The sequence below is a fragment of the Nicotiana sylvestris genome, chromosome 2, assembly GCF_000393655.2.
Source record: "Nicotiana sylvestris chromosome 2, ASM39365v2, whole genome shotgun sequence".
NCBI lineage: Eukaryota > Viridiplantae > Streptophyta > Magnoliopsida > Solanales > Solanaceae > Nicotiana > Nicotiana sylvestris.
Genome location: NC_091058.1, coordinates 63,459,069 through 63,474,495, shown reverse-complemented (window position 1 = coordinate 63,474,495; position 15,427 = coordinate 63,459,069). Strand labels below are relative to the sequence as shown.

Sequence of the window (15,427 nt, the reverse complement as noted above, 5' to 3'; positions counted from 1 at the left end):
GTTTGAGGCTTTGGGTATGTTTCTTGACTCGTTCGAGGACGAGCATTTGTTTAAGTTGGGGAGGATGTGATGACCCGGTCAGTAGCTTTATGAGTTACCGCTCCATTTTCCCCATTTCTGCTTCTTTATGCTTTGTTTATCCGTGTTTTGTGGTATCGGGTTAGTCAGAGCGAATCCAGAATGATTTTGGTAAGGTTTGAGACACTTAGTCTCTTTTGAAGAAAACTTAAGTTGGAAAAGTCAACAGGATATTGATTTATATATTAAAGGGCTCGGATGTGAGTTCCGATGGTTTAGATAGCTTCGGGAGGTGATTTGGGACTTAGGAGCGTGATCAGAATGAGGCTTGGAGGTTCGGAGTAGATTTAGGCTTGAATTGGCGAAGTTGATATTTTGGCGATTTCGGTTGGTAGGCGGGATTTTGATATAAGGGTCAGAATGGAATTCCAAGAGTTGCAGTAGTTCCATTGAGTCATTAGGGATGTGTGTGCAAAATTTCAGGTCATTCAGACGTGGCTTGCTTTGGTTTTTGATCAAAAGTCGAATTCGGAAGATTTTGGAAATTTAGGCTTGAATCCGATGTGTTTTGGTTGATTTCATGTTGGTTGAGGTGTTTTGAAGATTGGTACAAGTTAGAATAAGGTTTTGGGATATGTTGGTGCATTTGGTTGAGGTCCCGGGGGTCTCGGGGTGATTTCGGATGGTTGACGGGGAGTTTGAGAAATTGTTGCAGCTGTAGATTTTGCTGCTTCTGGTATTTCCGCACCTGCGGATTGGGGACCGCAGGTGCGACGCCACATGTGCGGGCGATTGGTCGCAAAAGCGAAAAGGGGCTTGAAGAGCAGGGACCGCAGAAGCGGTTAGGAGGTCCGCATCTGCGTAGTCGCAGATGCGGGTATGGGACCGCAGATGCAGACAATGGGGAGTTAAGTGATTTTCGCAGAAGCGGATGAAGAAACGCAAATGCAGTACCGCAGAAGCGGTAAATAGGGCTGCAGATGCGGAAATGCCTGAGCAGAAGGTATAAATTGTGTCCTTCGCAACTTTGAGCTATTTTCACCATTTCTAATTCGGCTTGAGAGCTTTTTGGACGATTTGAAGAGGGATTTCAAGGGAACTTCATTGAGGTAAGGAATTTGGACCTAAAACTCGTCCCTATGCTATTATTTCACGGATTATAGCTATATTTAATGGAATTTAAGGGTTAAAATTTGGGAAGCTAGGGCTTGGGAACTTAAACCTTTGATTGATGATTTGAAGGATCATTTGAGGTCGGATTTCAGAACTTTTGATATGTATGAACTCATGGGGAGATAAGGAACCTATTGATGTAAAAATTATCGAATCCCGAGATGTGGGCCCGAGGGTCGAGTTTTGGTAATTTCGGGATTTGTGTCGCATATTGATTATTTTCGCTTGGGCTTCATTCCCTTAGCATATTTTGATGTCGTGATTCTGATTTTGGATAGATTCGACGCGAGTGGAGGCCGATTCGAGGGGCAAAGACGTCGCGAGCTAGAGATTTGACCGGTTTGAGGTGAGTAATGATTGTAAATGATGTTCTGAGGGTATGAAACCCCCGATTGCACATCGTTGTGCTATATTGAGGTGACACACACGCTAGATGACGAGCGTAGGGTCGTGCACTATTGGGGATTGTGACTTAGTCCATCCCGAGTGATTATTTTACCGCTTATTTGACTGAAAACTATTTGCTATCATCATGTTTTGGGCTGAACGCCATATTTGGGCCTCGTGCCAACTATTTGAACCCTTAGGGGATTTTTATTGATATTTTCTCACAGTTTTGACTTATTACTTGAACTTAGTCATGATATATTCTATTGTTTTCAAAACTCAACCATGTTTACTCTGCTTTAACGCTTAAAATGATATTTCAAATGATATCTTGGGATGAGCATCATATTTTACTGTTGCCCGAGTGACTTTTGAAATTCTGACTGAATAAGGCCGATGGCCTATGTTGTGAGGAACACCTGATGATTTTTATGAGGCCGAGGGCCTGAGATTTGTATGCCACGAGGTGACTTGTTGATATGAGGTCGAGAGCCTAGTGATGATGCCACGAGATGGCTTGATATTGTGCTTGGGCCGTAAGGGGCCCCTTCAGGAGTCTGCACACCCCCAGTGAGCGCGGGTACCCATGTGATGTGAGATGTAGCCCAAGGGATTGGTATTGTTCTTAGATATTGCCGAGGGGCGGATTTGTTGATACTGTGCCCGAGGGGCGAACCTTTATGTGTTTATCTTTCTGAATTACCTGTCATTATCTGTTTAATTGTTGAAAAGGTATTTCCCGAAGTTTAAACCTGAACCTAAATGATTATTTGTATTTCTACTGATCCACTGTTTTTAATGGTTTTACTGCTTCATTATAGTCTGCTTTATGCCTTACGTGATTTCCTGCTTTCAGTCTTTATTTGTGGTTATTACTCACTGAGTTGGAGTAGTCACTTTACTCCCTGCACCCTGTGTGCAGATTCAGGCGCATCTAGTCCCGTTCCCGAGTGCTGATCATTTCCAGCTCAGGCGGATCCGAGGAGTCTCTAGGTAGCTGTCGGCGTTCGCAGCCCGGAGCTCTTCCCTATCTTATTTCTTCATGTTCTTAGTTTCCGTATTAAACTGTGTAGTTTTCTCTGAGTATTCCGGATTGTTTAGATGCTCAAGACTAGTGACACTCCAGTATCGGGTTGTGTTTGGGTTGTATGCCGCATATTATACTGTCATCTGCTTAAATCTTGGATTATTTTATCATGCTTTAGACTGTTTCTTACTGTTTAGCTGTTAAATACCGAAATGGAAAATATCGATTGGCCTTGTCTTCACGGGAGGTGCCATCACGATCGGGTTTGGGTTTAGGGTCGTTTAAAAAGGAATTAGAAAAAGCAAAAGCTGTGAAAAAGAGAAAAAAAAATAAAAAATAGTCTACGTTTTATGATTGCAACATTCAGGATAATGTATTAGGAGTAATAAACTGATCTAAAATCAACCTTATTATTATACTCTGGTTTTCGTGTTTTTCCAATTCATTCGCACCATAGATCTGCTCCTTTTAACAATCCCATCTTAAGAGGCTCAGACAAACATTAGTGTATATTCATCTCGTACTTCTCACAGTCCTTTATATCTTTACACTGTGCCACTGACACATCGTTGTTCGGAAAAATACAAAGCGGGTATTTGACTAAGCTTATAAGCTGTCAAACTGGCCTATAAGCGCTTTTTGGCTTATTTACGCGTTTGGTAAAATTAAAGGTGCTTATAAATTAAGTGTTTATAAGCCAAAAATAAGTCAAAAGCCATAAGTTGTCTCACCAAATTTATCAAATTTCAGCTTATAAGCACTTTAAGTTTGACCAAAATATTTAATATTCTATCCCTAAAATACTTCTTTTTAAAACAAAACTCTTCGTATACCCAGTTCTTCAGGTGCATATAATTAATTTTACCACTTTTATCAAAACACATAACTACTTATTTTTTAAATCAGTTTCAGCACTTAAAAATACTTTTCGCTGTCTATTGATAATTGTTTATCAGCTACTCTACGTCAGCCAAAAGGTCAAAGTCTCCTGAAATTCATATAAAAAAAAAAGAATTTAAATCTCATGATCGGAATTTCAAACTGCAAATTAAAGAGAATAAAAAGATTAACGCTAAGAAACATTTAGAAGAATCGCAACTACAAGAAGCTTCTAGATGAAAAGTACAAATACTTGAACACACAAATAAGTAAAAGAACAAATTTACCTGACATCCAGAGAATATTTTGAGAAAAATACGAGAGATTGAGAGGAGAATACTGTGTCCCTTCCTATAGCTCCCGTGAAACTATTGAGTGCTTTGATCGGTTCCCCCCATAAGCCATAGGTCCAAATCCAATGGCCACCATATCCCCCAAGTTAGCCACCGGCATTCTCCACATCCCATCTCACCCCCACCCCCACCCCCACCACCGCAACCACCACCGTAAACCACCTTCCCTCTTCCATACAGCCACCAATAACTTCAGTTCATTCACAGCCAACAGTAGTAGTAGCAGCATTAGAAGTAGCAATGCTAAAGTGAACAGGTCACCATGCAAGGCTACAGAGGTTTCAGTGGCGGAGGGGTCATCGGCATCGGGCGGAGGGATGATGGGAAGTTCAATTGGGTGCCAGTGGTTCCGCTGTCAGCACTGCCGAAAGGAGAGAGACGTGTAATTATACAAGATGGTGAAACTATACTGTTGCTTTGGTATAACGATGATGTTTTTGCTATTGAGAATCGTTCCCCTGCTGAAGGTGCTTATAGTGAAGGCCTCCTTAATGCCAAGCTCACTCAGGTCACCTCTCATTTTCTTTCCTTTTTTCTAATTTATTACTTGCTTCATTTGATTTCTAGCTCTTAATTCTTTTGCACAGTTATAATTTGTTTCCTTGTTGATGCTCTCTCTGTGCCAATTTACTCTCTTTGTTTGGTTAATTCAGTTTTTGATCCAACCATTTAGAAATGAGACGAAAAGCTAGCTAACTGCATAAATTAAGGCGAACTACATAACACATTTAATAATCTTGTTTAAAGATCAATTCCTGGAAGCCAAAGGAGACGACAATTATGGGTAGGAAGGAGTAGTTGATTTTGGATTATAATTTCTATGTGGAATGATCCCATCTGGTTACTCACTTTCAGTCTAGTCAGTGAACCATTGTGATTAAACAAACACCATTTCCTAAATGCCCCTCTTTTAATGCTTCGTTCGTGAAATTCTAAAGTTTTCTTGTCTAAGTTTCTTCCTCTGCCATATCTTGTGACTATAAGCCAATTCAAACACAACTTTTGGGCTAGTTTTAAGGCGTAGGAGGTTCTGTTTGTGCTACAGTATGATTGGTGTGTGGATACAAAATCAGTTGAGTCTGTATTGGGAAACTCAAGTTAGTGAGCTTGACCAAGACTAGCCAATGGCCCTTGTCATTTACATTGATTGAGCTGGTTGCTGTTGGTTTCTCTATGTGAATGCTATAGGGGAAATTACGATTTCCTAGATGCCAATGGGGGTAGCTTTGGTCTTAGGAAAATAACTATTGCAAAACAAAGTGTAAAAAACACCAAATTTAGGCTCATTTGAACAATTATGCTGGGAATACTCTGTGGAAGTTTTTAGTGTAGTCTTATTTGACGATTTGTAAGCGTCTGGTATCCGTATTCTTCTTACCCTTGCTACTATCTCAATGTAGTAGTTCATTAGTGATTGAAAAAAGTCAAAAACTTTATCCAATGTGTTAACAAAACATGTACTTTGTGTCTAGCTCAACCTCAAAAGCCAGCTCATAACGTAAGATTTGTCCTAGACCAGACTAAAACCATACCTTTAAACATTGTGAGCCTCTAACACTCTATGCATCCTAGGGTGGACCCTGGTGCATGAATAATATAGCATGGAAACTAATATCAGGAATGGTCTAGCTCAAATATCATGTTAACAAAAATTGACCTTGAACACTAGTTCAACCTCAAAAACCAGGCTTATTGGGTGAAGATTTTCCAAAACCATATAAACAGACTACCACCCCATACCTTCAACCCATGTTGGACTCTAAGAGAATGCTAGTTGCCATGGCTGATATATTTGTCATGGAAGTCATGGATCTTCTCTTCACAAGGTTGGATTGAGGGGCCAAGTACGAGTAAGTGGAAATCTTGTTTACTTTTTAGGAATTGTTTTTGTTCATCATAAAGCCCTCTTCCAACTACTTTCAGTCAGTAAATCAAAATTCTGCACAGCTACGGGTTTGTGCATTACATGTGCATAGGTGTGTTTGCAAGGCAAGCTGTATTGGAGTACCTTTGAACATCTAATTTCCTTTCTATCTACTTAATATAAACTGCAGAAGAAGCTAGGAAATGAATTCATATTGTTATTAAGCACGTGAGTGGCCCATGGGAATAAGTTAACTTATACGCACATAATGCACGTGAGGGGCACATAGGAGCCTGTTAAGTTTTTGTAAATAATGCCTTTGAGGGTACATTGGAATCTGTTAATCTATATATATATAATTGTGGGAAATAAAAGTGTGAGGTGACACCTCTCTTTGGCCAAGAAACTCACTTATCTTTTTTCTCATTTTTTTGAGTTTTCCCCCTCATTTTTTCATTTATCTTATTTTTAGAAGCCCAAAAATCTCTCTAAGACAACATATAACCGTTTCCTCTATTAATTGTGTTCATAACTCCCAAATATTTCATTTATTTTGTTTACCCACTCTTCATATTCTTAAAGGACACGTTCAAAAGTACACGTTAATTACTATTACACTTGATAGATTTAATAGTTCATTACAATTACACTTGATAGGTTCAATACTCATTCCATTAATTACAATTACTCACTATACGTTACTCTTTCCATTTCTATTACCCAATGTCAGTTACGAATTATATTGGTTATTATAAATATTATGTTATAAATACTAACACACATCCTCTTCTTCACAACTTTCTTCTTTTCTTCATTAATAATTCCTCTCTTTTTCGTTCGAAACTTTGTATACATAAAATTTCTTTCTTCTTTTTCCTTTTTCTTTGTTTTTCTTTTGTTGTTATTGCTTTTGCCGCAATTATATTATTTCGTACAATTTTTTTGTGCATAATTTTGGTTGTGGAGTAGGGAAGAATTGAACATATGGCATTATTTGTGAGCAGTATTTGAGAATTCAGTTCAAGCTTGATGATGAATACGCTATTATTAATGATATTATATGCATATTTTGCAATTCTTTTAATATATTGCAGGCATATAGTGTTCTACGTATATTCAAATGCAATAATCTTACCTTTTGATTTGGCATAAAAATACCCTATATATTTTGGATTTTAGGAATAATTGTATGCAATTCACATTAAATTTTGGTTTTTATTTTTTATTTTTTCCAACAACTAAAAAAGAATTGAGGATGTGTGATTATATAGTTGTTCAAGACAACTAATAACTTGAGAAAATGTGATTATTTTCCTCATGTAAAATAACTGAAATAAAATTCATGTGTATGCAAACGGTAGGGAAACAAAAGAGGAACCTTAAGGAGGGTCTCAACTTCTTTGCACGTATTAAGGAATTTCGACAGAGTTTTGAAGAGATTGTCTCAACAAGTTCTTCAAATAATCTGCCATTGATGGCTAAGGGTTTTCCTTTTACCGAAAAGGAAGACTGTACATGGTCACTCGCGATTATGCATCTCTTAAGCTAAATTTGATTGAAAATCTTATTTTATAAAATTTCCTATTAAAGTACCGTAAACGGAGGATAATTGGAGTGTTTAGAAGTTGAGCAACATTGCAAAATAAATGCTTACTTATTTTACAGTAGTGAAAGTTCACTACTAACATATCTGTCAAATTGATCAAGTTGTTCATGATGATAAAATTTTATATTTGTGATATAATCAATTTGTATAATTAATTTATACTCCTATATGCATATAGGTAAAAGCTACGTATTTATTTTCTCAACTAAATAAAAAATATCATTTCAAAAGTTATTTTATTAAACCGCGCGAAGCGCGGAGAAATTCACTAGTTGATACTATGTAATTAATCACATGGCTAGTTTGTTAGGTTGCTAGAATGGTTGTTATAACTGCCTTCCGAGCAAACTTCTATTGAGCTTTGAAGGCGCGGAAACTTCTATTGAGCTTTCATTGGATTTTGGAATTATAATGCAATTTCTATCTTCTCCCTCGATGCTATTCTCTCTAATGTTCTTCGCTGTCAATTCAATTAGGATCTCTGTGCAGTAATAATTCCATTCCCTGTTCCTTAGGAGCACCAAATCTGTGAATTTTGGTTTGAGTTTGTATTACTCCTGCAGAACTTCACTTAAACTTAGAATTGATGCATGAGGTTACACAGTTAAAAGGAAATCTCTAAGGTCTGCTGTTCATGACATGATTACTCTAGCATTCTGTTCTCCATAGATAGATGAAATAAGATATGGTGAAAAGACATTCTCAAAAAAAAAAAAAAAAGATATGGTGAAAAGATGGCAAACCATTAATGGAGCCATCAAAGAATGGTACCTCAATAATCCTGTGTTGAGAGTCCTTACTCCTGCCTTGAGAAATTTGTTTGTTTGTTTGTTTATCCTGTTAAAACAGACAATGAGAATATCTATATTAGCATGAGAGGAGGCGGAAAAGTTGACGCATCTGCAGAGATTGTTTTCAGTGGAAAGGCTCAACCTGGTGTCACAGCATCTGACGTCAATGTAGACGAGGTAATAGAACCAACCTTGTCTTGTTTAGTTACAAACATGCCTATGGAGTAAATGATAATCTGATCTGATGCTTCTTATTGGATTTAGGTAAGAATGGTTATCGACGAGGGTCAAGAGGCCTTTGGATTCACTGGAAGGAATGAGCTGATAAATGGAAAAGCAGCAGTAATTGGTTTACTATTGCTGTTGGATTTTGAACTCTTGACCGGTAAAGGCCTTCTCAAAGGAACAGGGTTCTTGGACTTCATTTACTCAGTTACAGGTGCTTTCAAATGAAACCATTTCACTAATGGAAAATTTCCCTACTAAGTATACATAAATTCTTACTCCCCCTCCCTCATTTTTCCCTTTTCCTGTTTTTCTGACAAATTTGCTTTGGTTTCAAATAAACTAAAACAAAGAATGTTGATCTTTTTATATGTTGTCCAATTATATGGATCTTTAGTGCATTATAGACCATTGAATTCCAGCTGAAGAATGTACAAATCCTCCTATTTCGTCTAATATTAATATGTGCCTTTGCGTTGGAGCATTCTTTTATCCTTCTTCCTTCCTTTGTTAAGCTGTTTTCCTGGTCATGTTATAGATTCCATTCCAATGCAAGCAGAAATTGCTAATATTATTTTCACTAAAGGATTGTACAGAATGAAGATACAATTTTTGTTCTCATTGAAGGGTGAAAGTGAAAAGACTGATATATGACATGTTGGAACTACGTAGTTAAGAATAAGGGGCTGAATTGTCATTTTATCATAAAATGTTAGTTTGAAGAGATTCTCCGGGGACAAACTGAAAAAGTTCCAAAGTAAATTGAGAAGAAAACCCTGGTCAACTTATCTATACGACTTATATTGTGTCTAAAAAAGGTAATTTTTGTGCACCATTTTTAATTGCAACTTGTTATAGCTAGTTAATTACAATGATCTTGTAAAACATATTTTTTATATAGATAATGCATGTAACTTAAATTTCATCACTTAAAGAGTCAAATAGAGTCAAAATACTAATTAGTAGCAGAATTCTTGTTTACTATTTTACGTCTTGAGAGTTGAGAGTGCGAGCCTGGCTCACTCTTCCCTTCTTCCACAGTCTAAGAAATAATAAATCTACTTTCACCACATTTTAATCGAATATTATATTACTCTATCAGCTATAATTCCTTACTATCATTTCATATTGCACTATACTATTTATAGACTAACTTTGTAAATGGGTAGACACTATATATACCTGTTAATCAAGCCAGGCTGGCTCGTTCACAGCCCGGTTCGACCCGGTTCAACCCGGTACTGTAGGGGGTGGGGACGGGCTAGGGAGGGTTGGGCAGGGAGCCGGGCTTGAAAGAATAAAATTTGGTAACTAGTGCACCGGAACCCGGTTAGCCCGATTACCCACTACAGGGTTTTTATCGGGCTACAGCCCAGTTACCGTTGCAATTCTTTTTTAAAATTTTTTGGACTGTTGCAAACAGTCAAATTCAAAAATTGATCGTTGGGCAACGGTCATTTTTTGCAAAAATGGCCATTTCGGCCTACCCCTTAAGAAAATAGCTCCACCCCTAATAATTGATAAATTACAATTTTAACCTTTTAAAAACTATAAATAGCTCCCGTTGTTCTTTATTTTTTTCTCACAATTTACTCTCTTATTACTCTAATTCTCTCTTGATAATATTGATTATTGCTCTTAAATTCTTAATTACTCATTATTTCAAGTTCCATCAAATATTTACTTTAGTTACTACAAAATTATAATTATCAAATATCAAGTATTCAAGTGAAGTGTGGTATCAAGTATCAGTCTATCAACTGAAGTTTGATATAAAATTTAGTGCGGCATCCGGAATCCCGGTACACTCGTTCTATCTCTTTCTCTTCTTTGGTATATATTTTTATTTTATTATTTAGAATTATTATTTAATTTCTCAATTTAATTTATATAATGGATGTATTAGGAGCAGCCAAAAAAGCTTGCAACTAGTAGGGGTGGTAGTATAAGAGTAAAACTTCTAAAATAATCAGGAGGTGGTGCTGGTTCTTCTAGTAGCTTTACACATATTTCTCAAAGTTCACCTTAAAATTTAAATCTATATTATGACCGACTTCAAAAAAATTATGGTATAGATGATAATTTAGATGATATTCAATCACCTGATAATCTTGAAATACCACCAACTACACCTGATAATGCTAGTTAAACTCAAAATATTAGGCATGGAGGTCATGGTAATACAGGTAGGCCTCCCCTCCCTATTAAGACCAATCAAAGATTAAGAAGTAAGTGTTGGAATTTTTTTTGAAAGACTAAAAAAAGATAAAAATTATATAAGATGTCAAATTTGTAAGAAAGTTTATAAACATGAGATCGAAGGTAAGGGAGGGGGAACAAGTCAACTTCGTAGGCACATGGTAGATAACCACCCTATTGCATGGGATGTTGATGAGGAAGGTGTGCAACGAAAACTTAACCCGGGTACTGGCGGTTTAATGAGTAAATACGATATAGTGAAAGATCGGGAAGAATTAGCTAAAATGATTGTTTTAGGTTGTTTACCTTTTAGTTTTGCTGCTTCACCATATCTTGTTACTTATATTCAAAGAATTTATAACCCTTTGTTTAAAGGTATTCCTAGAAGTACTTGTAGAGCTGATATCTTTAGGCTAAGGGTGGAAAACGGTCCGGGCCCGGTCTTAAACGGGCCCCGCGGGCCGGGCTTAAATGGACCCGGGCTTCATGAGCCGGGCTTAAACGGACCCGGACTTCATGGGCTTCTGGGTGTAACCAGACCGGGACCGTGAACTAATGATCCTGGGCTATGTGAGCCGGGCCCGGTCCTAAATGGGCCTAAGTAGGCCTGGACTATTTTTTTTAATTTTTTTTTATTTAAGGCAATTTCTTGTAAATTTTATAGCTTATATATATATAAAGTGGACCTATTTATTTGTTTAAATTTTTTTATCTAAGGCATTTTCTTGTAAATTATATTATATAATTGTGACATAAATTTTTTTAATTCAAATTTAAAACACAAAATTATTGTAAAAAGATATTCAAAGGAATGCGTTATAATTTTTATTATTATAACATTAAGAAAATATGGCCCAATCTTTCTTAGCTTCCACCTCCCCCTCCCCCCTCCCCCCAATGGAATGAGCACAACCAAAGTGCTAATACCATCATTGAGAAGAAAAAGAAACTAATCAAGATGTGCCAAAATACAAGTTACATATTAATTTTATATGGTATCTCTTACAAATTTCATAAATCCATCAAGGTTCGGAGGAATTTTTGTTGGTGGTGGCGGAAAAGAAGCTTGTTCATCACTGCTTCCGAGCGAAGCTGCATCCTTCACAAGTTCAGCTAGCAATTATTCGTAAGCTTCGTCTACCTCTGGTTGTGATTCAGCAAGTCTAAAATTTCTCTGTTCCGAACGGATCCAATTTTTAAAAAGTACTGATTTTTCCAAGCTCTCCCTCATAGACGCTCTATAATCACCGAGTTGTAGTCTTACTTGACTGAAAGCGCCCTCTGATGCCACTGTTGAAGCTTGAATGGTTAAAATGTCTCGGGCCATCCTTGAAAGGATCGGAAAGTATTTTTCTTTGTCCTTCCACCATTCCAAAAGATTAAATGAGCTGTCGAGATTCACTTTCTCGGGTCCCTGTGACAAATAAACTTCAAGCTTAGTTAGTTGTGAACAATCACTAGTGGTACAACCTTGAGAACCCCTAAACTCGGTCCAAGCAGTAAGTGCTCTTACTCCTGCAGTTCTTTTAGATGATTGAGAACTAGAAGAAGAAAGAGTTGGAATATCTGGTCTAGCATTATCTAGTGCAATTTGATAAGCACTATAAATAGTTAGAGCATTTATTTTAATTAAGGCTTGTGCGTCCGAAAGTGTAGACAACTCCTCAGGTGCAAGTGCTAAACCATTATAAATAGATCGATACTAATATTGAGGATCACCTAATTTCATAGTAGGATTTAACAAGGCAACAATACCATAAATAGGGGGAATAGGAAACCGTGCTAGAATTAAACTGCCCTGTGTGACGTGAATTAATTATTCTGTAAGCAATAATGCGCTTTTGCATTATCCATTCCTCATCAATCCAATGACTTGTAACAGTAAGATAATCGCAGTCATTATCACTTCTACCAATATCAGTAGTAATAGCAACACGATAATTAATATGAGTAAATAAATAGCGCAAGTATTGTTCATGGCTATTTTATAAATAGCCAATGACTATTTTGGCAGCCATTACGACTAAATTTTAAAGGTGCAACGGTCAGATTTTGATTTGAGAATTTTTTTTTAAATTAGCCGTTGGGCCAAATTAGAACTGTTTGGACCAGTTAGGACCGGTTGAACAGGCCAACTTAGGAGCAATCTCGAGCCCAAACGGTTCCAATCCTAATGGGCCCCTACTGTGAACCAGCCCACATGGGCCTGTATGTCTCCTTTGTGCCGGGTTTAAATGGGTAGGACCATTTAGGCCCACTACCCATATGGGCTCGCGGGCCTGGGCCGATCCCGGGCCTAACCGGCCCACTTGCCACCCTTACTTTAGGCTTTTTGGACAATATCATACATATATCCATTATTTGTTCGCCGGTCTTTCTTGTAGAGTTTCTCTTACTTCTGATATTGGTCGTGCTGTAAATGGAAATGATTATTTGACTGTTACATGCCATTGGATAGGTGATAATTTTTGTACACAAAAAAGTATTATTGCTTTTAAATATGATGAAGATCAAAGTCATACTGGTGCATTTAATGTAATACTATCCATGAAGTTGCTATATTTTATAATCTTGCAGAAAAAGTTGTGTGTGTCATTTGATAATACTTCTAACAACAATGCTGCTATTACAATATTAAAATTGCATCTACACCCACCATTTTCTGAAATATTTCATGTTAGATGTGCATGTCATATTTATAATTTAATTGTGAAGAGTGGTGTTGAATTATTTAGAGATGAGATCACTTTAGTTAGAAGAGCTGTTGGTATGATTCAAGAAAATAATAGAAGTGGTAGATTAAATGCATTTAAGAAAAAATATGTACAATATGGACTAAAACCAAAACTCATGCCTGCAGGAATAGTTACTAGGTGGAATTATACTTATTTATTCTCAAGATGTTGCTATAAATATAAAATGTCTATAACTGAAGTTGCTAATTCTCATTGTATCGATCCTAATCGTTTGTTAACATCTAGAATTTGAGATGTCATTGAAGATGTTGTAAAATTTTTATGTGGCTACACTTGAGTTTTCTGAAGTTTATTATCCTACTATTGCAAATGGTTTAGTTCATATTGCTGAAATTTCTTTTTTACTCCATAATTTGAAGAAGAAAGAAGGATATACTTCTGTTGTTGAATCTATGCTAGATAAATTTAAAAAATATTTCTACCCAATTCCCCCTATTTACCTAATTGGTGTTATTTTAAACTATTGTATCAAAATGGCTACTTGACGCCAATTAATCACTGCTTTATATGTTTATATGGATATTGGACCAACTGAAACTCATGATATTGAAACTTGTATTTCTGATCTACACAAATATTTGCAAACTTTATATAATTATTATGCTAACATTGTTGATGCTTTTGCTGCTGTAGATGCAAATATTCCTTCAAGTTCTGTTTCAACATGTGGAACATGTGCTTTGGAAGATAATGATGGCGTTGAAGATTATTTGATTTAGTCTACGCTAGGAGAGCATCAACAAACCAGTAGCAGGAATATTTATGAACTCCAATTCTACTTGCAAAAGTCACCAGAGACCCGCACAAAAGAATTTCTACCGCTGGGTTGGTGGAGGAAAACTCAAACCAATTTCATGTTCTTTCGGCCATGACTCGAGACGTGCTAAATGTGCCGATTTCAATAGTCGCATCAGAGAGCTCATTTAGTCAAGCAAGACAGCAACTAGGAGATACTCGTCATTTATTTGGCAGCAACACTTTGAAAATTCTACTGTGCTTCAGAGATTGGATAAGATCATAACGGAAAAATCAAGGGCGTGAAGAGGTAGATGAAACAGAGGACTAAGAAATTGGAGATATAATGGCTTATGGTTCCCATTCACGCAATGCTGGAAACCAAGAATCTCATGTTGACATGGATGAACTTACAAAAATGATGCAAAGTATGTAATGTACTCTTTCTTATTTTTTATAATTGTTGTAAACTTTTAATTTGCAAGTTCAAATATAAAAAAAATCAAAATAGAACTTGCAAATTAATTTGAAGTATTATTTATGTCACGACCCTAACCCCGAACCCGGTCGTGATAGCGCCTCTCGTGAAGATAAGGCCAGCCAACTAAACCCAATTCACTTGTTTAAGCAGTTAAACAACATAAAAGCAGTATAAAACATGATTTAATGATAATAAGTAGCGGAAATACAACCCGATACAGCCCTAACCGGGGTGTCACAAGTCACGAGCATCTAACAATACGGAATCCTCAAATGTAACTACAGAGTTTTAAATACTGAACTAAGAACATAAAGGAAATAAATAGGGAGGAGCTCCAGGCTGCGAACGCCAACAGTTACCTAAAGACTCCTCGAAGATCCGCCTGAAGCTGGGATGAATCAGCACTCGGGAGCGGAACCAGCTACGCCTGAATCTGCACACAAAGATGCAGAGAGTAAAGTGAGTACTCCAACTCAGTGAGAATAAATGTAAATAACGACTAAAAGTAAGAAAACACGTAAGGCACAAGACATTCCATAATGAAGCAATAAAACCATTTAAAAGCAGTAAAACAGTGAAAAGTCAATAAAAATTCTCTTTCAATAAGTAAACAAGTAATTGACAGTCAATTATGAAAAGTAAACACATAAAAATTGGCCCCTCGGACACAGTATCACCACATCCGCCCCTCGGGCAACATCTTAGAACAATAACAGCCCCTCGGGCTTAATCTCACATCATAATAGGTACCCGCACTCACTGGGGGTGTGCAGACTCCTGGAGGGTCCCCTTACGGCCCAAGCGCAATAACAAGTCATCTCGTGGTATCAAAACTAGGCCCTCGGCCTCATATCAATCAAGCCACCTCGTGACGTACATATCTCAAGCCCTCGGCCTCAAATCAGTATCAGTGTTTCCTCTCAACATAGGCCC

The 15,427-nt window shown here is 37.1% G+C and overlaps 1 pseudogene; it reads left to right on the top strand.

Moving 5' to 3' along the window:
- Positions 1 to 3,977: 3,977 nt before the first annotated feature.
- Positions 3,978 to 8,810, top strand: LOC104210160 (uncharacterized; annotated as a pseudogene).
- The last annotated feature ends 6,617 nt before the right edge of the window (positions 8,811 to 15,427 follow it).